Source organism: Puma concolor, chromosome A2 (assembly GCF_028749965.1).
Source record: "Puma concolor isolate L17-30 chromosome A2, mPumCon1.1.hap2, whole genome shotgun sequence".
Lineage (NCBI taxonomy): Eukaryota > Metazoa > Chordata > Mammalia > Carnivora > Felidae > Puma > Puma concolor.
Window position 1 is genome coordinate 27059992 of NC_141668.1, and position 25762 is coordinate 27085753.

At 33.3% G+C, this 25762-nt stretch overlaps 1 long non-coding RNA gene across 1 annotated transcript in view; it reads right to left on the reverse strand.

Annotated features, from left to right (window-relative positions):
- The window catches only part of LOC147583078 (uncharacterized), a 551991-nt gene that overhangs the window by 370289 nt on the left and 155940 nt on the right, over positions 1 to 25762 (reverse strand). Inside the window, exon 3 of the long non-coding RNA XR_015242787.1 lies at positions 20053 to 20106. This is a non-coding gene — a long non-coding RNA (uncharacterized LOC147583078). The remainder of the gene's footprint in view (positions 1 to 20052; positions 20107 to 25762) is intronic.

Consider the following 25762-nt stretch of genomic DNA (forward strand, 5'->3'; position numbering starts at 1 on the left):
TCAATCCTCATGATCTAATTACCTCCCTAAAGTCCCATCTCCAAATACCATCACTTTTTGGATTAGGGCTTCAACATACGAATTTTGAGAAGACACAAACATTCATTCTATAGCAAATAGCTTTCTTTTAACTGACAAATATTAGTGTAACATTGCTAAGGCAATTATACACTGTTTCCTATGAAATGCAATCAAGTATTCTTTACATACCATTGAAGTTGCTTTAGTAGATATCCAGACCTTGATCTTGATATATATTGTGTTATATTCCTTTTTAATTTGGTTTACCCCAATAACTATATTTAATAAAACATGTTACCAATAGTTAAGAAATAAAAAAAGCAATTAGGAGAAATCCCATGGTAGATTGATTTTCAGGTTTAGAAAAACAGAAAACAAGAGATGAAAATTTTACAAATATGGAGTTCCAGAAAACATTATTTTCAAGCAAGGGTAATAAGAAATAACACATTGTTGATTATTATTATGTTGTATACAACATATTAAGAGTATAAAATCTGTTAAAAAATGAAGTAAATCAACTAATTTCTAAAACCTCAAAACATATTGTTATAAAGTATATAACAAAATCAATTAAATTAAACATAACCACCTCTGTGGATAAGATAATGAGTAATATCAAAAACATAATTTCTAACATTCTGGTAGAAACTTCCCCTTTTTATTTCCTTATAGTTTTTAATGGATATTTTAAGGCCATAATATCATTTTATAGAGATTTGTTATGTTGTATAATTTTCTCCACATGTAACTCCTCTGCCCTGCCATAATTCACTGTAGTCAGGACCCTTCTGCCCCACCAGTGATGTTATGCTAGACCATGTCTCTGCTTGCAGGCAGAAATAACAGTGTGCCAGTTCTGAGCCAAGCCCTTAAGAGGCGTTGTGTGTTCATGCTCTGTTCTCTTGAGTTTCTGATTACAAGCAAGAAAAAGGAATGCTCTAGGAGGCTTTCTCCTTCAATCTAAGGCCCAGAATGAAGAAAAATAGAGCACTGCCTAAATCTAAAGCCTGAAATCAGGCCAAGTTGAACCTGGAATCAAACCAGGTCGAACCCAGAATCAAAATATCTGCCCACACTGAAGCAGATATGCAGATCCATGCATAAAAAGAATAAATATGAACTTTCTTAAGCTACCAATATTTTAAGGTCTTTTATTATGCAGCACTATCAAAGTGCAGTCATGAGAGACCAAGGCATACTTAGAGCAACGCAAAAGCAAAGGTAAAACTTGCTGATATCAAGGGCATGAGTTGGGGTGGAACGAGATTAAGCAGGAGAAATAGGTTTATTTATTTTTTTCACTTTTTTTTTTAACGTTTATTTATTGAGACAGAGAGAGACAGAGCATGAGCATGGGAGAGGAGGAGACACAGAATCCGAAGCAGGCTCCAGGCTCTGAGCTGTCAGCACAGAGCCCGATGAGGGGCTTGAACTCACGAATTGTGAGATCATGACCTGAGTCAAAGTTGGACGCTTAACCGACTGAGCCACCCAGGCGCCCCAGGAGAAATAGGTTTAGACACCAGGTTCTGTACTTCATAATTTATCCCAAAATCAAAGTGATCCACTGAAAGATTTCACTCACCTAGGTCAAATAATCACATTTAAAATTTAGAAAGATTGCTTGCTTAAATTTGTAGCAAATGCTGACTGAATTTTCTGAGGAAACCTTCTCAATCCAACACTCTGAATAATTTCTTCATAAAATATGTTACAATTTTTTTATTCCTTGGTTGGAATGGCAGGAAAATCAATTACACAAATGTTAAGAGAGTTTTATTACAAAGATAGGGGTGAGATCTGCCCCTGGCATTTTTCCTTAGGGGTTTCTGGTAGGATAAAGCCTAAGTTTTAACAGGTGTCTGGCTTAGAAGTACAAGAGACACAGCATGAATATTGCCAATACTTTGGGGTCATGTTAGACACTCCACTTCTACCTCTCATGAAACTTAGAACCCCAAAGGACAACATTTTGCAGAGAAAAATCACATTATATAGCGAGAGAATATATGCCTTTCTCAAATTCTACTTACAGCAGAACAGACAAAATACAATAAGCATCCCTTAAGAATAGCTAACCATATGCTCATATCAACCTGAATCTGGTCCATGAATTCATACTATCTGTGTTAATATTTAATTTTAGTGTAGCTCCGAATTCATAGTGCTCTTAGGTGCCTGACAGAAACAAATATACGGAAAATACAATCTTCAAATGACAACCTCTAGGAATTCCTACCAATTAAAATTTAAAAATATGAGGACAAAATATTTAAAAAATAATTAAACATATTAATGATCCAGAATGCCAAAAGATAAGAGTAGTGATAATTATTAGTTACATATTATCAGTTTTACTTGTAATATTCTTAAAATATGAAGGAGGTATTGAAATTATAATGAAAAAGTAATGATTCATAAAAACTGAACAAAAATTTTTTTGAAGGCAAACTAAGATTTTAATATATAATAGTCAAAATTAGAAACACAATATGGGGAAAGAAGTAACATATTTGACATTGCTGAATAGTGAATTAGTGAATAAAAACATGTCTGAAAAAAATTGCCAGGATTAATGCTTGTCATTATTGAGTAAAGCGAAAATATGTATACCATATATTATATTATATATAACAATTTGTTCTTTCTACCTGAATCATGCTCTTCTTCTGTCCTCTGACTGGGTCTTACAGCACTGGTTCTCCTAGTTCTCAGGACTTCAGACTTGGTGTGCAACTGATATCACTGGCTTTCTCGGTTCTCGAGCTTGCCAACAGCAGACTGTGGGACCTCTTGGACTGCATAACAGCATAAGCCAATTCCTTATAATAAATATCTTTGTATATGTGTGTGTGTGTATACATATATATATATATACATATATATATGTATTATCATAAATATATATAATATGTATGTGTATATAACCTACTGGTTTTGTTTCTCTAGAAAACCCAAATAATGGAGAGGGAGAGGGAGAGAGAGAGAGAGGGAAAGAGAGAGAGATGGAAATGGAGATGGAGACAGAGAGAGAAATTAGGTCAAATATTGATTATGCTTCATCACATTTTTATAACATCAACAAATTTCTGTCTAAGTCATCTCAAGATAGGCTGAATTGTTAAAGCCTCCCATGGTAACTATTGTTACTTTTTGATATGTCAGTTTTCTCTTTTTAAGGGAAAGGGGAGGAATCTTTTAATCAAATCATAAAATCTAAAAAGAAATGGGACTGAATCATACATATATAGCCCAATGACTTTTCCTCAACTGAACACACCTGTGTACTAAGTATTCTGACCAATAAATAGCATTACCAGCATTCCAAAAACTCTTCTCATGCTCATTTCAAACCACTTAACTCCTACCTCTTCAAGATACACACCATATGACTTTGGTTACCAAATGTGGGTTTTTGTCTGCTTTTGAACTTCCTATAAATAAAATAATAACATATATACTTATTTATGCCTATTTAACACTATGTGTATGAGGTTCACAGAATTTGCTGCATGTAGTTTTAGTTTGTTCACTTTCGTTCCCATATAGTATTCCACTTCATGGAATGTCTACCATAATCCACATATATGTTTCTATTGTAGATGGACATTTGGGTAGTTTACAGTTTTTAACTGTTTGAATGGTGCCGCTATAAACATACTTCAGCATATCTTTTGGTAAATATATGCATGCATTTCTTTTAGCTATATCCTTAGAATTGGAATCACTATGTCATAGGATGGGTGTTATGTTCAGCTTTTCATACCAAAAATAAACCCCATTACGTTTAGGACAGATCACTCTAGGCATCTTTGCTTTGGGATGCCTTTCTTCTAGTATACAGTAGCATCTACCTGAGGAAGAATTAGAGAAATCTTTATGGAAACACTGACATGTATTTACTTCACAGAAAACCTGGAGAAGCTGTATTATAGTATTTTTATATCATTACAAATATCAGTTCAATAGTAGAAGGGTGAATAAGTTGGCAGAACAGATGCATTAATCAAATTGTTGAGGAAGCATCTTTCTCATGTCAAATCTTAGTGTGATCACATAAGTCAAATTGGGTTACGAATAACACAATAGAAATAAAATCTTCACACACGGTAAAAAAAATCATGCAAATAAAAGAATATATATAAATACCAAATGAACACAAGGCAGAGACACAGGCCTTTTATCTCCTCCCTTGGACTCCCAATCTCATGTACACTTTCTACTTGTTCAAGGAGAATAATTTTCTGTACTTTTACAGACACAGATTAACATAAGAATTAACCAAAATGCTTACTGAAGAAAGTGCTGACAAGTTCAAAGAACTCAAAGAATCAGTTAAGGTATATCAATACTTGGAGTTGACTTGGAGTTAGCTTGGATAGTGGCAGTCATCTGTCTTGAAAGTAAATTATTTATCCCTTCAGAAATTCATGCATTGTACAAGGCAGCAGCCTGAAGTATTTACATAACAAATAGAGCAGCAGTTAATAATACAGAGTGATTTGCCAATTTAAACCACGGAACATGTTTCTAATTACTGCACAATAATTTCAGGGTCACAATATTCAAATGCAATCAGTCAGGCAGGGAGTTAAAATATTTCAGAATCTGAAATGATGATCTTACTAAAAATGCCAGGTAATAGTAATGGCAGCATTACTTCTGGGTTAATCCTTTCAATCTACAATCAGATCTCTAGAGCTTAAAATGCCCTGCTACAGATATCTGCATTCCCACAATCAAGGCGAGGCAAGATACAGTTAAGTTGAAAATCTGTCAAACCTTTTGGTATGTTATGTAAAACTGGAATTAACCTTTATAACATCATCAGACACGTGTAATTTTGTCTTCTGAAACAATGTTTTAATCCAAAATGTTGACTAACCCTAAATTATGTTTAAAAAAAGAAAATAAGCAAGAACATTACTTGTGTAAAGGCACCAAAATACGAAGATTTTATGGCGGATACCGTAATCATGACAAAACTGCTAAATGATTCTCATCTTCTCTTGTTGACATAATAAAATTAGCCACTAAGAAATCACAAGACCACCAAAGGAATACTGGGAAAGAAGCACATTGTATAATGAAGAATTTGGAGTAGTTGGAGACTTTTCATTTACTTAAGTTTCCTGGGTAAAGGGTAGAGAGTGCAACGTCTGCTACTTCAAAGACTGCGACTGAAGGGACAGAGGGCAAACAGAATTTTGGTGTGACAATGAGGTGCTACAGCACAGCCTTTTCTTCTGCATCATGCAGCAGTCTAAAATAAGCAAGTCCGATTGCAATAAGTAAAATAAGACAGTAACAGAAAAAGACAAATACTGTAGGATTCCATTTATATGAGCTACTTAGCATAGTCAAAATTATAGAGGTCAGGAAGTGGAATGGTGGTTGCCAGGGACTTGCGGGTAGAGAGGAGGGGGCGGTATTGTTTAGGGGTGTATAGTTTCCAGATGTTTCAAGACGTTGAAACTGTCAAGTTTCAAGAGTTTTACAAGATGAGTTACAGATATTAATGGTGGTTATAATTGCACATTATGAATGTATTTAGTACCACTACTATGAACCTAAAAATAGTTAAGATGGTCAACTTTATGTTATGTGCATTTTGCCACAATGAAAAAATAAAAAATAAAATTAAGTAAGCAAGTCCATGGAAAAAGCTAAGTTTTTCTCTGATTTTTGGCATACATATTTCAATAACTGGCTGCTGGTGATAGCTGAGGTTTGAGGGAGTTGCCTAATCCAAATACATCAGTTAGGGGCATCACAATGGCAATGTTGAAAGGTGCACATGGTGAAGATAAGAATCGGAATTGCTTACTAACTGAGTACAGTGGTTTAACTTGAGGCAAAAGAAATCATAAGTACAGCTTTACAAACTGCACATTATTACACGAATATGACACAGCTTAGATGGATGGCTGACATTTGTAAGCATTACAGAGTTTTAATGATTGTGCCTGAGATACTTTCCCGACACAACATACTGAGATTATGCCATGGAAGAGTGACAGTAAAACATCCAGAGGTTTCATAATCTCCAGGCATTTTAGCTTTCTAGCTTACGGCAGGAAAAGAATATTCTTCCAACTCCACTGATTGTTGGAGAACAAGATAGCTAGCCAACGTGAATTCCAAGGCAAGGAAAATTTATATTTTAACTGTAGATAGTTCTTACAGGTTATGGTGGAATTGGTCTTGGCAAAATTTAAGAATATAATAATAGATATCATTTAGCAGAAGCTGATCAAATAATAATCACCAAATTGGTGCTTATTACTATGTGCATGGCAAAAACATTTTTGAAATTCTACTTGCTGCTATAATATTTAATTGATTTAAACATGGTATAAAGTTAATTTAGTTTAAAGTGTAGTACAGCTGATACTCTCTCTCCTCTCCTGTCTTTAATTCCACATTAATTACATTATTCTTCTAAACACTGACTTTCCCTTATATGCTTTGCATCCAATCTATCAGTAAGTTCTGGCAGCTTCATCTCCTAAATCTTACTTCTTTCCTCTTCATTGCCATATCATTAGTCAAAGCCATCATCATTGCTTGCCTAAATTACTCTAGTACCTAACTGGTCTCAAAAGTCTTAGTGTTCCTTCATTCACATTCATTATCCAAACAAATATATATCTTAAAAAATGGACTACCAACAACACGCTTAAAATATCTTATAATCTTGCTACTATTAGGGTAAAAACCTGAAACATTTACATATCTCATAAAATAATTATAATTATCTATTTTTAATGCTTTACTTACTAGTTTAATGACCAATGTCCACAATTTTCTTCTGAAATTCTTTTTTTCTCCCAAACCAAATTGACAAATAATTACATATACTTAAAATATAAGTCTTGAAGATTGGATATACATTATAGCATGTATACACACATTCTATATGTGGGCTGAGAGGAATGAGATATTTAGAATGAGATAATTAGGACCAAATTGTAAAGTGATTTGTCTAAAGACATTGTTAAGGTAGAATTATACCTTCTTTTTTTTTTTTTAACTTTTTTTAATGTTTATTTATTTTTGAGGGAGACAGAGCGTGAGCAGGGGAGGGGCAGAGAGAGAGGGAGACACAGAATCAGAAGCAAGCTCCAGGCTCTGAGCTGTCAGCACAAAGCCTGACGTGGGGCTCAAACTCATGAAGTGTGAGATCATGACCTAAGCCAAAGTCGGACGCCCAAACAAGCCCTCCAGGTGCCCCTAGAATTGTATCTTCTAAGTAATGAGAGTCCACTTTTAAGTGAGAAATGAAATGGTTAGATAATTAGGTTGTCCCTTGCCAGGCCTGTGATACTCAGTGAGGTGTAGTGAGTGGAACAAGTGTGAGAGAGGAGGGGAACACGCAGACATATATTTACACATATTTAAAATGTACATCTTGAAGACTGGATGTACATTATAGAATGTATATATACATTATAGAATGGTTATACCAAGATTAAGGTATCAAACACATCCATTACCTCACATAGTTAGCTCCTTTTTTGTTGTTGTTTTGACAGTGTTTAAAATCTACTCTCAGCAATTTTCACTGTTTTTATTCACACCTCCTTTGCTCACTCCGTTACAGCCACACAAGACTTTTACTCCGCTCACACCAGCTTCAAGGCCTTCTCACACAAAAAGCAATCAATATCTGATGTAGTTTATATTCCACACCATAACACCCTGTCACCCAATAACACTGTTTCATAAATTGATGAATGGATAAATAAATGAGCACAACATCCCTGATAGAAATAGCATATATATTATAAGTACATAAAAGAGACTACAAAAACATTCTTTTGGACAGTGTTAGAACACAAAATTTATTGCAATAGGGCTTTGTTGAATAATACTGATAGTCTGATTTAATATTCATTACAGTAAGTTTTTCTCTTTTGAAAAAAAGATAGGCCTCTTTTTCTCTGTCATTTGGATTTCATGATGAACAATTTAAGTATAACCCTAGCAAGGCTTTTACATTTCATCCTATCGTGCCCATTTTGAAATCCAGTAGACAATTTATTCATATAATTGACAAAAATATATTGAACCCACTCCATGTGTCAAACACTCAGCTATGGCATTTTTAAAGATGAAGAAGACATGATCCTCAACATTTTAGACTTTTCATCTCATACATGTAAACAATTACGACCATACAATGTGTTAAAGGATATAAAAATATAAGGATGGGCTGCTGGGTCAGGGTCTCCAGACCAGAGAGCTGAGTGTGCAGCATTCTGCTATGAGGTTTCCAAGGAAGGTGATATTGAAGGGTGAGCGGAAGCTTTTCAGGAAGAAAGGGCAGAAAATGGCATTCAAAGCAAAGGAATATCGTATAAATGTCACAGTGTGTGTCATCATTTTGTAATAGTCAGCTATGAGAGTTCAGAATCTCAAACTTGACTGAAACCACTAATGTGGGCTGAGAGGAATGAGATAATTAGAACCAAATTGTAAAGCGATTTGTCTACAAGTCACTGTTAAAGCTAGGATTATATCTTCTAGGCAATGAGGGTTCGCTTTTGAGTGAGAGAATAAAATGGTCAGATAAAAATTTCAAAGTGCTCAAACTGTACATCTCACAAGCATACAAAATAAGACAAACAAAATAATTAGGTTGTCCCTTGCCAGGCCTGTGATACTTAGTGAGGTGTAGTGACTGGAACAAGTGTGAGAGAGGAGGGGAACACGCAGACACATTCAGAACCTTTCCTTCCTTCCTTCTTTCCTTTTCTCCTGTTTTCTCTCCTTCCTATCCTTTTCCCCCTTCCTCCTTCTTTCCTTCCAGCCCTGATTTCTTTCTTTCTTTCTTTCTTTCTTTCTTTCTTTCTTTCTTTCTTTCTTTCTATTATTATTATTATTATTATTATTATTATTATTTCACACTGTCCACATTGCCAGTCATTATTTTAAGCATTGGGAATCAAGAATTTACCTTTGGATGAAGGGAGGCAAAAAATAAACAAACAGATAAAGACATTATAGATCCAGCTTCTAGTTCAATGCCTGAAACAAGTTATAATCTATGTATAACATCTGAGAATTAGAGTTTTGGGGTAAAATGACCTTTTTCTCACTCTCATTTCTATCACTATCATGTAACCACACGCAAGGTATTTAATCTCTCTGGAATTTAGCATCCCAACCTATATAAGGGACAGGGGGTATCTACACTTATAATATATGGTTGACTATTAAATGATATTATATTTTATCATGTGTCTGACACATCACAAGTGCCCATATTACTTACTGAACTAGCTACTCATTATATATTTCTTAAATAAGTACATTGGAGCAGAACAGAAATAAAACTAGAAAGGTGTGCTTTAATAAAAGTTAAGAAAATAAAAAGCTGGAAAAAGGGTAACTTCCCACTGACAAAGAATACTTTTTGCAAACTTTTACCTTTTTAAATTTTCACTGTTTTATTTTTATTTCTTGGCTCATCTGAGTCTAAACTTTCACTCTCAGTCTCTTCACATGCTTTCCTTACTATTAATAAATATAGCAAAAATATTGAGTTATAAGTCCCGCTAAACATCTCCAACTTATCAATTCATGTTTTTATTCCTTAATAATTGCTGAGTTCTCTTACTCTGCTAAGACAAATGGAGTGATTTATTTCATTTTAGTACCTGAAAACTAGAACCCACTTAATAAATTACAAGCAGCAAATTCTTTCAATAGATTTTTGGTTGTTTCATTGACTTTTTAAGGATTATTTCTATCATGTTCTATAAAAACACTTACAGACATATCCAGAATAACATTATTTCAGCATCAAATAAAGTTCGAGTTTATGCACATACCTTTAACAACAGTCCTGTCCAACAGTATGTTTTAAAAGTTATTTGCCATAACCAAGATCAATAAAGTTATTAAATACTTTCTCTACAAGACAAAGAATAAGCCTATTATGCAAGAGAACATTTAGCTCCTTGTTTTCCTGGAGGTTTCAATATGAATATATATTATGCATTAAATTCCTCTATGATATCTATATGTATTAATGCTTTCACATACACTGACTATATAAACCTTTTTACATCACTGAGATTTTATACTTCTGTTTCTCTTTTTACTTCTATATACAATGCCTACAAAAATGCCTGCTAAAAAGTAAATTTTCATTCTTTTAAATGAATCTTTAGTCACGTATGCAATAAACATGTACTGAAAACCACTGTTTCTATGAAATAATGATATATATTAAGACACTGATCTATTAAGCTCATAAACTGCCATTTCATGCATATTAGGGTATAGTAAGAAAAGGTAAACAAATATAAAAGTATAATGTATGGTAGAAGCACACCTATAAGAAAATCTATATAGATATAAGCCATAAGGGTTTCTGAAGAGTAGAGACTACACTAGTTGGATAGGGGCAAGATGGTTACAACGTTTGGAAACATAAGCCAGTAGACAACATGTGAAAACACACAGTAACAGACATGGGAAACGGTTTATTGACATAAATCACAATACATGATATTTCCAATGTGTTGCCCCTCACTAGCAATGCATACTTCAATGTGCTTTGCAAAATTGAAATGAATGTAGTACATTAATACAGCAGTTCTATCAATCTCAGCAAATGAATCTGTGATACACTTCCCTAGACAAAATGTCTCTGATTTTTACCTGAAAAAAGTTCAACTTTAGCATAGCCTAAAAGGCATAATGAAAGTGCCTAATCTACAAAGAAATATAATGATACCATTTATTTTCTAGATTGTATGGCCACTATTCAAAGACAAAATCAGATTATATTAAGTCTTGACTATATACAGTTTCGTTGACATACAGTTTTTAAAATTTTAAACTTCCTGAAATGTGATATATTAACTCAAAAATGTAACTTACTGGGTAAGTTACTCCGCAGTACCTGGGTGGCTCAGACCATTAAGCATCGACTTTTGATTTCGGCTCATGTCATGATCTCTCAGGTCCATGAGTTTGAGTCCCGTGTTGGGCTCTGTGCTGACAGCGTGGAGCCTACTTGGTTGGGATTCTCTCTCTCACTCGCTCTCCCTCTCTCTCTGCCCCTCCCTTGCTCTCTTTTTCTCTCAAAATAAATGAACATTAAATAATTTTTAAAATGTAACCTAATGGCTAAACACACAATTTTCTGATAATATTAAAAATAAAATAACCACTTTCCTTATTTCCATTAAAAAATTAGTATCTTTTATATTCAGAGTGGTGTACCTGGGAACAGGAGAGACATATTGACTAGGTTAGGTCCCCTTCATATCCAAAGCAGAAACTGTGCTTCTCCGTAACACCTGAGAGCTGATTTCTGTAATTCATGTTGTTTACTTTCTGTCTCCTCCTCTAAAATACACACATCATGACTGGAAGGTCTGTGTCTTTCTTTTGTCACCTACTATCCCAACTGCTTAACAACACCTTTTTCATACTGATAAAGTAAATAATAATTATCTATTAAAATTTTGATTGGTTTGAAAAAAGGAAGTGTCCCTGTCCCTGAGAGGTAAGTGTACATGCATGATTATATCATGTCTCTATAAAGGAACTGAATTCTATCAGATTTTGGGTATGGATCCCACTTTCATATGTGATGATCTTGGTCAGAACACCAGAGCTGTCCAATACAAATATAACTGGTACCACAAATGTTAGCCATGTGTATAATTTTAAATTTTCTATTAACTACATTATAGGAGTTAAAGAAACAGGTAAAATTAATTTTAATATATTCTATTTAAACCAATATATTGAAAATATTATAATTTTACAATGTAATCAATATAAATTGCTAATAAGATATTTTACATTTTTTATCCTAACTCTTTGATATGGGGCCCTTTACAATTACACATATCAATTCAAACCGGCTACGTTTAAAGTACTCAAAAGCAATATATAGCTAGTGGTTACCATATTGAAGAACAGAGGTCTACAGTGAAAAGGAAGATATGAAAAGTAATTGTGTTCACTTTAGTGTAAATATCATTAAAACATTTATTTAAGCAGATAAATCTATAAAATGTTTCCAAAATTGGAATATATATTTGATATATATTATTAGAAATCTATTAGAACTCATTTTTCTGAGACTGATTGCTTCAGGTGAGGTTACGCCCTCTTCTGGTGGCTTTGAGTCCACTTTCCCATTTCTATGGGGGGAAAACTACTACCTTTTATGCCTTCCTCTGTTATCTTTTTCTCTTTTCACTTTTTCAAATTATTTTCATTCTTTTTTTCTTCCAATGTAGCTAAATGAAAAGAGAATAAGGATCCCCTGAATTTGGAGATTTAATTATTGCATTTCTGATTTTCACTTCTTATGCCTGGGAGGAAAATCGTTCTTCACTGAAACAAATACTTTTTCCTGCATAACTTCTATGAAAAGTTGGTTGATATTAAAAATATTGTTTGACATACTGTATCCAGAAAAACACTTTTAGAACTCTCTAATTCAAGAATTTTCACAAAAGTTGCCCAAACTTATACCTTCAAACAAGAAGAATGAGTTTGTGATGCTGCCTACTCTGATGCTTTTGATTCAACTTTAATTTTTTATAGTTCAACATGCTGGATTGTTTTCAGTGCTCTAATCATGTTTCTTCCCAAGAAATACTGGTGTGCAACAATCTCTACTCTTATTTATCTGTGTCCTATAACGATATTTCAGTTATTTTTATGTATACTATATGGTCATAAATCAACAAGGGCTGTTTCTGCAGGGTGCTTGAACATAGGTTTCCTGTACTAGATTTATTCCAGAGGCATCACACAGAGTTTTACAGAATTTTGGCTTATGTGGTCCTTTCACTATCTCTTCCTCTTTCTTTTCTCTTTTCATTAGATTCGGTTTAGCAAGCTGTGCCAAGCATAGAGAAGGATTATGTATCTGTCTTCAAAACAGCCCAGTTTTCACAAATATTATTAAAAAACAAAACCCCAGGCATTTTTCAATGCCCTGTAGTTTAAAAGGCTGGTAACCATCATTTCAGTTGGCCTACTTTACATAAACTGCAGCAATGATCTGTTGTTGTAGTCCTGTAAACAGTAAATAGAATACTAAAATGGTATATATTTTGAAATATCAAAGCTTTGAAAAGAAAATACAAATTTTGTTTGGCATATAATCTAAATGTTATTGATTTTAGGCTAACGTTACCTGATTTAATTTTGTTTTTTGCACCTCTAAAATTTTCACGTTATAGCTGGCTTTTAGAAAATCGTAGTTTTAATGTAAATAAAATACCCTGTATTAGGCAAGAGGGGTGTGGGAGTCAAAGAAATTAGCTTCCAAAATAGTACTAGAAATATTTATTTTGGTCCCTACACAACAAACTCAAAATTGCCTCCAGCAAATTATGCAAATAGCAATTATATTTAGCTAAGAAACACAATACAAAAATTCTAAAATAGACTCTATTAAATATTTAAATAGGCCCAGCTATTCACAAATAACTTTTTTGTCTTTATTTTACTCCTCACTTCCAATCTGTCAATATTTTTCTTACGGACAAATACTGAAATTCTAATGCATTATTTCTGAATCAACAGCATATATATTACTTATAATTAAATAATCCTAATTATTTGAAAAAAATAGTCAGTGGAATTTTCAACTTGGCATTTTGAAATGATAGCTGACAAATATTAATTCTGAGCAGAGAAAGCAAGCCCATTTTCAATGTTGTCATGACATTATCTATTCAACAGTCTGTTCTAGTGATGTTTTCTAATTCTCATAATCTCCCTAATTATTTTATAGTAACAATTTAATGATATAAGATTATTCTAGCAGTCTAAAAGAAAACAGTATTTCTTTTTTCATATTAAAATAGAAGGAACTATCCCCAAGCACTAGGATTACAGCCACAGAAGGTAGCTATCCTTGACCAGCTGTTCTATGACACAGTGCAAGAAAGGATCCAAAATAAGCAAATGTGTGTTTGGGGCAAGATTCTTGTGCTGCGTCACTGACTTGGTACTGGACTAGAGACATATGGAACTGAAAGCAAAAGGGAATGGAATTTTACTTTAATGAATACAATGAATATGTTTATATAAGCCAAAGAGTTTTCAATGTCACTGTATGACTAATGCTAGAGGAAGGCTTGTTTGTACCTATAAATGACATTGGTGGAATTCCTCAAGGCCATTTGATTATGTAAAATATTACTCCTTAGGAAAAATTGGACTTTTCCTAATAAGAAAAGAGAATCTGCTAAAAATCCTTACTCTTACTCATGAATTAATATATTTTGGTCTCTATCAGAAACTTATGATGTAAACTCATCATTTACTAGCCACCTGGCAGCAATTTTTTTCCACCAGAGTACCATGTGCATGAAATGTAAGCAGTCACAACTTCACTGATTCCATTCTTTTAGTATTCATTGCGCAATTAAAATCAGTTGCTTTAATAAGAACTTTATTGTTATGACACTACCATACAAATAAGACAACTAAACAGGCAGAACAGCCTTGGGTTATTTGAGGAATGGGTAAAATATCAGCAAATGTCCACAAACTGAGAAAATCTGAATGCCAAGGATGACAAGGGTGACTTTTGCTTTGAAACATAAATGTGTTTTTAAGGGTTTTATATGAATGTCAGGCATTGGTTTCATTATCACATTACTACAGAGACTTAGCAAAAATGTATTATTCAAAGTTTCACAAATCTTAGAATTAGTTATGCTTTTGTACACAAATTTTGTTGTAAATCTACAGAAACAGATAGAACAATTCTATTTCCCTGACTGACATTAAAGATATCTGTCAAGTCTGTAACTGAAAAATAAAGAAATGCTTTATTATAGAGCATGTGCTGGTCATGAACTACTACTATATTTTATCCACAAATCCCAATTTCCATTTAATTTTCTGAGATAATTTGTATAGATCGGTTACAAGTAGTAAACTGACACATTTTGTCATTTAGACAAGTTATTTGTTTTAAACGTAAGAGAACAGAGATGGAAGTGCACCTGTCATCAAATGTCTCAAAATTAATTTTTAAATGATTGAAAGCCTACTCTCTTTCCTAAAAAGGCTAATTCCAAGGCAGGGGCAAACTTGACTAGTCCCAAAGAACAAAGAGCTTATATTGAGCTCTTGGTCAAACATGATCAAAATAAGCAGAATATTGTAATTGTCAATCTCATCTCTGCAAGAAAACAGTGGAAATAAATAAAGCTTTATTACTCAAAGTGTGGTCCTTCGACCAGCTGCAGGGGCAAAACCTGAGAGCTTGCTAGAAGTGCACAATCCTAGGCTCCACCCAGATCCACTAACTTTTAACAATATCACCAGGTAACTGATGAAGCACTAGTTAAAAGGAAAATGGCAGAATAAAGTTAAAATTCTCAAATTCCCCTTGATGGTGGTATGATTTCAAAAGAAACTCCACCAATAACAGGCCAGCAACAGAAACAAAAATATTGTAAACATGATAAAAACATAAAGCTGAACTGAAAAACAAGAGAAACAGATGAGGAGACAAAAGCAGAAGTCGATTAGGACATATGTTTGGAGAGGTGGTGTGGGTAGTGGTGTTTTATACCATTTACAGAATAAAAGTTGCAGATCTAAACCTAGTAGAGTCTAGATGTTCACTGTTTAGTTGGACAAACCCTGTGTCACTTCATATGCGACAAAACACCTTAGCTAGGCTTCAGAATAAAATGATGCTTCGGCTGTCAAAATGGAATCTGAAAAATAAATTTGTAAAATAAAATATGCATGTTAATGTACATAAATCAGAATTTCCTATAAAAAATAGAGACTATGTAAAATTATTTTGTGTTTAACTAATAGCTACAGAGAAAACTACAGGCAGTAACAAGGAATATGGGAAATATTTCAATGAGTAGTTTAAGCATACCAAGGTAATTGTCTTGTTTGTGAGGAAGACAGATACGCTTAATAACTTTAATTACCTTATGAGTGATATACAGTGTTAGAATGTTAAGTTAACCATTACAAAGAAAGTTAATCTACCAAATGAAAAAACACACTGTGACAAGAAAGGAAGGTCATAAATGAGAAAGTATAAGACAATTTACGGCAAATAGAAAACACAACAAGCATAGTGCAAATTAGTTTAAATACGTCGATTTAACATGGATTAAATTCACCTAAAATACACAAAATCAAATAAAATGAAAAAAATGCAAGGAAACGCTAATATTAAGTGGCTTGAAACTCCAAGAATAAAAAATGGGTAAATATATAACAGATAAATATTAAAGAAATCTGTAAAAGAAATATTGCTATCAGAAGAAACAGATACTCATGTACAAGTACTAATGAGAGTAATACCAAGGTATAGTATATCACTATAAAAGGAACAATGTTCAAAACTAAAGATAAAAACTAAGATGTTGTATTAGCCTAACAACAAAACTTGAAATCTATAAAGAAAAATTAAGAACCGAATACTAAGGAGAAGCAAATTGACCTAGAATCTGATAGTGACATTGTAATACAGAAAACCTTGGTTTGCGAGCATAATCCCTTCCAGAAACATGCTTGTAATCCAAAGCACTCATATATCAAAGCAAATTTCCCCATAAGAAATGATGGAAACTCAGCTGATTCATTCCACAATCCAAAAATATTCATATAAAAATGATTACAATACTGTAATACAAAATAATAAAGAAAATACTAAATACAAAGAAAAATAAACAAGTTAACCTGCACTCACCTTTGAAAACCTTCATGGCTTATGAGACAGACAAGAGAGAGGAGGGTTATTATGTAGGAAGACTTTCACTATCACTAACTGAGTCACTGCTATCTATTGGCTCAATGGAATCTTTTTTCTCCATGGGGGCCATTGTATGAGCTCACACAAATGTTGACTACGGTACAGTATTAATAAATTCTTGCCATATACCGTATTTAACGTAACTGGCAATAAGACAGCAGAGGAAAGGGTCTCTATCTGCAGGCAGCCTGACCTAGAATGAAGCAAAGCATTCCTAAGCTTACTCTTGTATGGAAAAGCAAAGGACTGTTCATAGGTGTTTTGAAGTGACAAAAAATACACTAGTACCAGTTGTGGGCACTGTCCAATGTTCTGAAAAATCACTGATTTCTGCCAAACACCGTGGCCTGAAAGTGAGCATCTGAGCATGGGGGACGATCACCCACAATCCCGCAGAGAGAGAGAGAGAGAGAGAGAGAGAGAGAGAGAAGAACCACTGCTTAGTTGTGATCATATGACATTTGGCATCATGTACAACTCATATTGCACGGCATTGTTCGTTTATAAAGTTAAAATTTATTAGAAATGTTTGCTTGTCTTTCAGAACACTAACAAAACAAGCCACCGCAATCCATGGTTTTACTGTCTAACCCTCTAATCATTAGATTAAAATATAAATTGGGGCGCCTGGGTGGCGCAGTCGGTTAGGCGTCCGACTTCAGCCAGGTCACGATCTCGCGGTCCGTGAGTTCGAGCCCCGCGTCAGGCTCTGGGCTTGATGGCTCGGAGCCTGGAGCCTGTTTCCGATTCTGTGTCTCCCTCTCTCTCTGCCCTTCCCCCGTTCATGCTCTGTCTCTCTCTGTCCCAAAAATAAATAAACGTTGAAAAAAAAAAATTTAAAATAAAAAAAAAAATAAATAAAAAAAAAATAAAATATAAATTATTTTTTTAATTATAAAAATATATAGGATTCCAATAAACCAGTTAACAAACTTTATCTAATAGATATTTAGAGAGATACCCTAAGTGTGACATTAACCAATTCTGTCTATCACACATGAATCATTTACAAAAAATGAATATGCTTGAGGTCAGAAAGTCTTTAAAATTTCTAAATAGTAATATGACATGGGTAAAGTTTTCTAATAATAATAAATCAGAAATATTAAAAACAAACAGGTGGTTTTAACATTGCATTTAAAACTGAGGGAAGCTTACACCTCCAGGAAGATGGAAGAGACATATTTCTAATACTTTTTTGAAGTTTTTATTTAAACTCCAGTTAGTTACCATACAGCATAATATTAGTTTCAATGATTCAACACTTCCATACAACACTCAGTGCTCATCACAGTAAGTACACTCCTTAATCCAAATCATTTATTTAACCATCTATAATACTTAATTTATGATTAACTAAGAATCTTGAGGATTACATACAAAGCAGAAAAAAAAAATCTAAAGTGTAAAGAGAAGACAGACCCGCTAGGGACATTGGGACACAAGAAATGGCACAAAGTTCCCTCAGGGTTTCTTTTTATCTCATATATCTCAGCACTGGAGCTGAAGAAGGCAATCTGGAAATATCAACTTACTGCAGACCCAAACAACAGCAACAACAACAACAACAACAACAACAACAACAACAAACCTGTTATTTCTTAGCCAAAGGACAAGAAAAGAGGATGCTTAACAAGATGAAAAAACTTTTCAATGAAAGCTATTCTGCTCCTGCCAAACATCACAGAAAAAAAACTGGCACATCTAAGTTACCTAATTTATTGATATACTATTCTTGACATTACTCCCTTATGACCTTTCTATTTCTGTAATGTCAGAAGTAATGTTCTGTCTTTCATTTTCTATTTTAGTAATTTGGGTCTTCTCTCTTCTTTTTCTTTGCCAGTCTAACTAAAGATTTGTTAAATTTGTTAATATTTTTGAAGATCTTTAGTTTTGATTATTTTATCCACCACTATTTTCTTCCTTGTTTTATTTACTTCCATTCTAGTCTTTATTATTTCCTTTCCTATGTTTACTTAGTGTATAACTTGGCTTTTTTTTTTTTTTTTTGTATTTTCTTAACTTGGAAGTTTAGATGATTGATTTAAAATCTTTTCACCTTTTGCAATACAGGGATGTTGTTTAATTATGTATTTTTCAATTATCAGTTTTGCTTCATGTTTTGTGGTCTGCTATTACGTTCATATATGGCTATTATAGTTACATCTTTTTTTTTAACTGCTACATCTTCTTAATTTATTGAAACATTTGCCATTATAAAATGTCTTTTCTTTCTCTAGTAATATTTTCTTAATATATATTTCATCTGATATTAGGATTACCACTCCAGCTCTCTTGGAATCTGAATAAGATACAGTGAGTCAGGGTTTTAAAAACCAATTCTAGCAACCTCTGATTTTACATAGATGTTTATTTTAAGTAGATGTTTTCTCATATATCATTCTAGTTCCTGTGTTGTTTCTTCTCTGTCTCTTTTTTTGGAGTTCTTTTCTTAGTAGTTGCCCTTGGGATTCCAATTAACTTCCAACATTTAAAACAACATCATTTAATTAATATCAACTTAATTTTATTAGTACACAAAGTCTTTCCTCCAGTAGAGTTCCCTTCCTTCCACCCTCCTTTGTAATACTATTGTCACACCAATTGCATCTTTATACATCATAGCCCATCAATATAGCCTTATAGTTAGTGTTTTATGCACTTGTCTTTTAAATGAGAATACAGAAGAGTTTCAAACAAGATTATATACATTTTAACGTTAATACTTAAATGTGTCATCATCTTCACCACTCTTTATTTCTCCATGCAGTTATGAGTTATTATCTATTGTCCTTTCAGTTCAGCCTGAAAAACTCCCATTAGCATTTCTAATAGGGCAGATATACAAACACTGGATTCTCTTAGTTTTTGTTTAGTAATGTCTTAATTATTCTTTCATTTTTGAATGATGGTTTTTGTGAAATAGGTTTCTTGGTTGGTAGTCTTTTTTATTTATCTTTATTATTTTATTTTTTAAAATACTTTAAATATGTCATCTCCCCGCCCTCTATTATCTCCCTGCCTAAGTACAAAAGGAGGTACCTCTAATGGGATGCAAATTCTCAATAAGCTGATTCTGCAGCAAATAATAGTTATAAAATCTTGGAGGGAACCTCAAGTGAGAGCTATGGAGAGTGAACGAAAGCAGAAAGATTTTAGGAAAGGAGGAGCAATAAAAAAAATTCATATAAAAATTATATACTATAGAAACATGAAACATAATGGGAATGATCACTTACCTCTTAACAGATACCATGGAGGTCAAAAGACAGTGAAATAATATCTTTGCAGTGCTGAAATAAAAAGGAAATAAATGTGCCAATTCAGAATTCTATATTCAATGACATTACTTTTCAAGAATGAATATGAAGTAAAGACATTTTTAGACAATGGAACAATAAGAGTTATCTGAAAGGATTAAAGGGAAAAGCAATCCCAGCTCACAAACTACCAAGAATAATGTTTGTTCACAAAAGCCAGATTAGAAAACCTCGCACTGCATGAGGCATTGGCTCAAATACTCAGACGGGTTTTGTCTCAGATGGGAGGGTAAACAATCTTAGATGAAGTAAATGCACTGGCCCCACTGAGAAGCTTAAAAGCAAGGCCTAACGTTTTAAAGTGCTTCTGAAGACATTAATAGCATCCAAGGACAAACTCAAGAATATTTATAGCATGCAGAAATATCCAGCACCCATAAGGAAAATCTATGATCTCAGGCCTCCTACTAAAAACTATGGCAGGAAAAGAAGCAGAAAATAGGACTCCTGATTACAATAAGACAAACAATAAAAATTGACCCAAGTATGATACAGATGATATAATTAATAGAAAGGGATATCAAAAGTTAGAATATATATATTTTGCTTGTAAGAAGTGTATACTTTTTAAAATAGCAGAGAACTGAAAAATAAAACTTAAAAGTTTCCTTCACTATAGAAGAAACGGATTCACTTAGGAATAAATTCACAAAAGCCATGCAGTATCTCCACACCAAAATCTACAGAACACTGCCAACTCAAGTTAAAGGACACTAAAATTGAATGCATCTCATTATATTTTGGGAGAATCAATCACTTTATGGATTCAAGACAATAACTATCAAAATTACTACAGATACTTTTGGAGAAATTAATGGTGATTCTAAAATTTTATAGAAATAAATGACCCACTAGAACCAAAGAGGTTGTGAAAAACAAGTATCCAGTGGTCTGATATGATATGATATAGGTGAAAGAATGGAGATATGTGGAACAGATACATGGAACAGAACAGAATTCAGAAACAGACCCAACCATAAGTTTTTAATTGATTTGTGACAAAGATGTTAAGGCAATTCAATGACAAAAGAAAAGTTTTTGCAAAAACTCATGCTAGAACCATTTGGTTTTATATTTAGGAGAAAAATGAACACACACAAAAATTAACTTGAAACAGATCAGAGACTAAAATTAAAAGTTAATATTATAAAAACTTCCTGAAGAAAACATAAAAGAACATTTTTATTGCCTTCGATAGGCAAAGATTTCTTAGGTAAGACACAAGAAATGCAAGTCCGAATTGAAAAATTAGGAAATTGGAGTCTCAAAATAGGAACACTTTATCTTCAAAAGATGCCATTAAGGAAACAAAAATTCAAGCCGCCAAATGGGAATAGTTTCAGTACATATATGTGACATATTTGTAGCCAGAATATATCAAGAAATCTTATGAACCATTTATAAGAGGGCAAACAGTCCATTAAAAAAGTACAAATATTTGGACAGATAAATTGACCAATAAACACATGAAAAAGTGTTTAACATCATTTGTCATCAAGGGAATGCAAATCAAAATCGTAACTTCACATTATTACACATTTATTGAAATGGTTAAAAAGTTAAGAATTGTCTATACAGAGGTGCTTGGGTGGCTCTGTCAGTTGAGGATCTGGCTCAATATCAGCTCAAGTCATGACCTTGAGCCAAGTCTGGCTCTGTGTGCTGAGCATGAAGCCTGCTTGGGATGCTTTCTCTCCCTCTCCTTCTGCCCCTCCCACACTCAGTCTCTGTCTCTCTCTCTCTCAAAATAAACAAATAAACTTTCTTTTTTTTTAAAGAACTGTCTATACAAAGTTTTGTAGTAGATGTGATGCTGCTAAAATGTAATACATTGTTGGTAGGAACTTAAAATGGAACAGCTACTTCGGAAAAATACTTGGAAGTCTCATAAAATATTAAGCATATAATTATCATCATTCCCAGGCATTTCATGTCTATGTATTTACTCCATATAAATAGGAACATTTTTCAATATAAAGACAAGTACATATGCCCAATACAGTTTGACTTTTAGTACCGAAAGCCCTGCATGTTGAGAAACCCTTCAATCCTGGGCAAACTGGGATTTGTTTTTTTCCTTCACCCATAATACAGATGTAAGAGTAAATAAATAAATAAGTTGAAAGTTTAATGAGTAAAGATATTTATATATTTTTAAAGTGCCTTTCTCTAAGTCACATTTACAAAGGAGCAAAAATAAGTTTTCAGTGTTGAAGTCTGGCAGACAACACATTAATCAATAATCAAAGTGAACATCATCAATCATGATACAAACGGAAATCTTGTGCTACTTGATAGGATGCAACGAAGACCATGCAACACGTATCTGTGATATTCTCGTCAAAAAGTTCAACCTGCATATAATCGTAAGGTAGTATCACAATTAAGCTGTAATTTTCAAATGTATTAAGCTACTGAAAGTCAAGGAAAGGCTGAGAAACAGCTCCAGAATGAAGGAGATTAAAGAAGTATGACATCTAAATTAAGATTCTGAAGTTGACACCTTCTCTATTAACAAATAATGGAGAGGCAATTGGTAAAATGGAACAGGCTGTAAAGATCAGATGATAGTAATGTATCAATGTAAATTTATTTATTATATTGGTCCCACTGCAGTTATGTAGGGGAATGTCCTTTTATGTAGAAAATACATCCTGAAGTATTCAGTGATGATGGGCATTAAGTTAATAACTTGTTGTCAAATAACTCAGGAATAATTTTTCTTTATCTCTTGTTTTTGTAAGTTTGAGATTGTTTAGATATATAAGAAAACACTTAAATCTTCTAAATGAAAAAAATGACACCATATCTAAGGCTTGTAAAAAGTTATAGTTTAAGAGAAGACAAATGGTCAGAAGCCATCTCTGTTTAATGAGGAGTTGCTCTAGTACACAAGATTTGCTGAAGAATAGTCTGGGGCTACTAACATGAAAAAAAAGTCTCTAGTTCAAAACAGTATTAAATGTTAAACACATTAAAGCAACTAAAATAAAATTGCATTGGCTATTAAAATTTCTACAAAGCACTTCCATTTTCATATTCAAACACGTGAAATACAGTTTTAGAATTCAAAAATGATTTAAGTGTATGGAAACTCATCCAATAAAACTTTACACTCCTTTAAAGGTTATCGATTGGGGTGCCTGGGTGGCTCAGTTGGTTAAGTGTCTGACTTCGGCTCAGGTAATGATCTCTCAGTTTGTGGGTTCGAGCCCCGTGTGGGGCTCTGTGCTGACAGCTTGCTCAGAGCCTGGAGCCTACTCCAGATTCTGTCTCCCTTTCTCTCTGCCCCTCTCCCGCTCACACTCTGTCTCTGTCTCTCTCAAAAATAAACAAATGTTAAAAAATTTTTTAAGGTATTGATTAAACTTATTAACATTGAATTCCACATATTCCCATTTTAGTAAAGTATGTCACTTTCATGCAAGTTAATTTTTCAACATATATTTTTTATACTTTGGATAACTAATAGATTTTGCCTAACCCTAGACAACATCTCTTATGAAAAAATTATCACAAATTCAAGTGTATTTAGTCTTTGTGAAGTAAACAGAGTGAACTGGAAATTTCATATATGTCCCAGTAACATTCCAAACATGATTCAATAACAATACTGGTACAAATTATTTTCCCTCAGTTATACACTACAGTATTTTGAAAAACTAGGAAAAATCAAATGAATTACATGGAGAATATTATGATTTTCATTCTTTATAAGTGTATTTCAAAGGAAGAATGGGTGATTTGAGGGAGAGCTCACATTCATTAATGAAAATAAATGAAAAGTTGGATCATGTAAATATAAGCATAGCAATAAAAAGGGTCTTTGCCATTGATGGTGATTTGCATTTACCTCTACATAAATAGAATAAAATTTAGGGGAAATAATAAAGAATAAAAAGAAAGTGAATGAAAGAAAATAAAATAGCCATTCAACCCTGGCTTCTGGAAGATAAATTGTATGACTAGCTCAAGGGCAATTTATAATCTTCAGCACAGCTTCCTGGGGAGCCTGTCAATAGGCAAATGCTAAAGCCAGAAAAACTGCCTTCATAGCTTGACATCAGAGCTCCAAGATGGCTATCAGAGGCTTAATGGTGACCTGAGGTTCTGACCTTCTCAACAAAATAAGGGAAATTTAGGGGAAAGAAGTCGGAATATGGATTGGTAAGTTTGTGATCTGTACATGGTCCTCACAGGTCATTCTACCTGGGTATATCAATGGTATATACTCCTCTTTTTTTTTTTTTTTTTTTTTAATTTTTTTTTTTCAACGTATTTATTTATTTTTGGGACAGAGAGAGACAGAGCATGAGTGGGGGAGGGGCAGAGAGAGAGGGAGACACAGAATCGGAAACAGGCTCCAGGCTCCGAGCCATCAGCCCAGAGCCTGACGCAGGGCTCGAACTCCCAGACCGCGAGATCGTGACCTGGCTGAAGTCGGACGCTTAACCGACTGTGCCACCCAGGCGCCCCATGGTATATACTCCTCTTGACACACTAGACCCAATCATAAGAGTTTGGAAGAAAGTCCATTTTATACAAACTTGTCTTAATTCTTTATAATTCATACTTACTTTATTAGGCACCTCAAATATTAATGTCTTTTGAGTGCACTGAAATGAATATCAATGACTTCAGGTTGTTTCTTTTCTGATTCTAAACCAGGAGATAACAGAAGCAGCATTTAGCATGTACATTCTAAGTGAATTTTTATTGCCATTGGTAATATAGCTGAATATGATTATGTGCTAGGTGATTGCAAAATAAACAGAACTACATATGGCTAGCAGTTAAAGACACTACAGACTGTCTTGTTTAATCGGTTATCTAAGAGATTCATTTTTCTAATGAAAAATTACTAGAGCCAGCATTAAGACATTTATAAATGTAAAAACAGCAAATAAAAATGTCCTTAAAAACAAGCAACCGTTCAAGTTACTCTTTGTGGTAAATTTGTTGTAGTACACCGTTGAGTAAGGATAAACAAGCTAACGAATGGGAAAAGATATTTTACTAAATGTCACTTGCATGAATTAAACTTTCACAACTACCTTAATAAAACAATTCAATTAGGAAGAGTTTCACATGTTTGCAATTTGCTTGAGGTACAAATAGATGGCCCTCTTAGGAGCAAAATGTCACATTTTCATCATTTTCTGGTAGATATTTAAAAGAATTCAGACATACAAAAATTATCTTCAATTTTTTTCTTCACTGACATTATAAAATAGAACTTAAAATAACAGTTTAGTAATTAAGATATTATAAATTGAAGCTTTGTGTAAAGTTGAATTATATATAATTATCTATGCTCTAATCTGGAATATTTTGTAGTCTTCATTTTGTTTTTAAAGGTATTAAAAGTTTTAAATTATAAAAGCTTTCTTTTTAATGTTTAAGTCCTTTTAAAAGTATTTAATTTGAGATCATCGTAAATTCACATTCAGTTCTAAGACATAATACAGAGAATAATACATCTTGCATAGCTAGAGTAAGAAAACACAACCAGAAAATTGACATTGATAGAATCCACCATCCATGTTTGCATTTCAGCAATTTTAATTTGTGTGTGCATACGCGTGTGTGTGTATTGAGTTCTGTGCCACTTTATTTTATAGGTAGAATC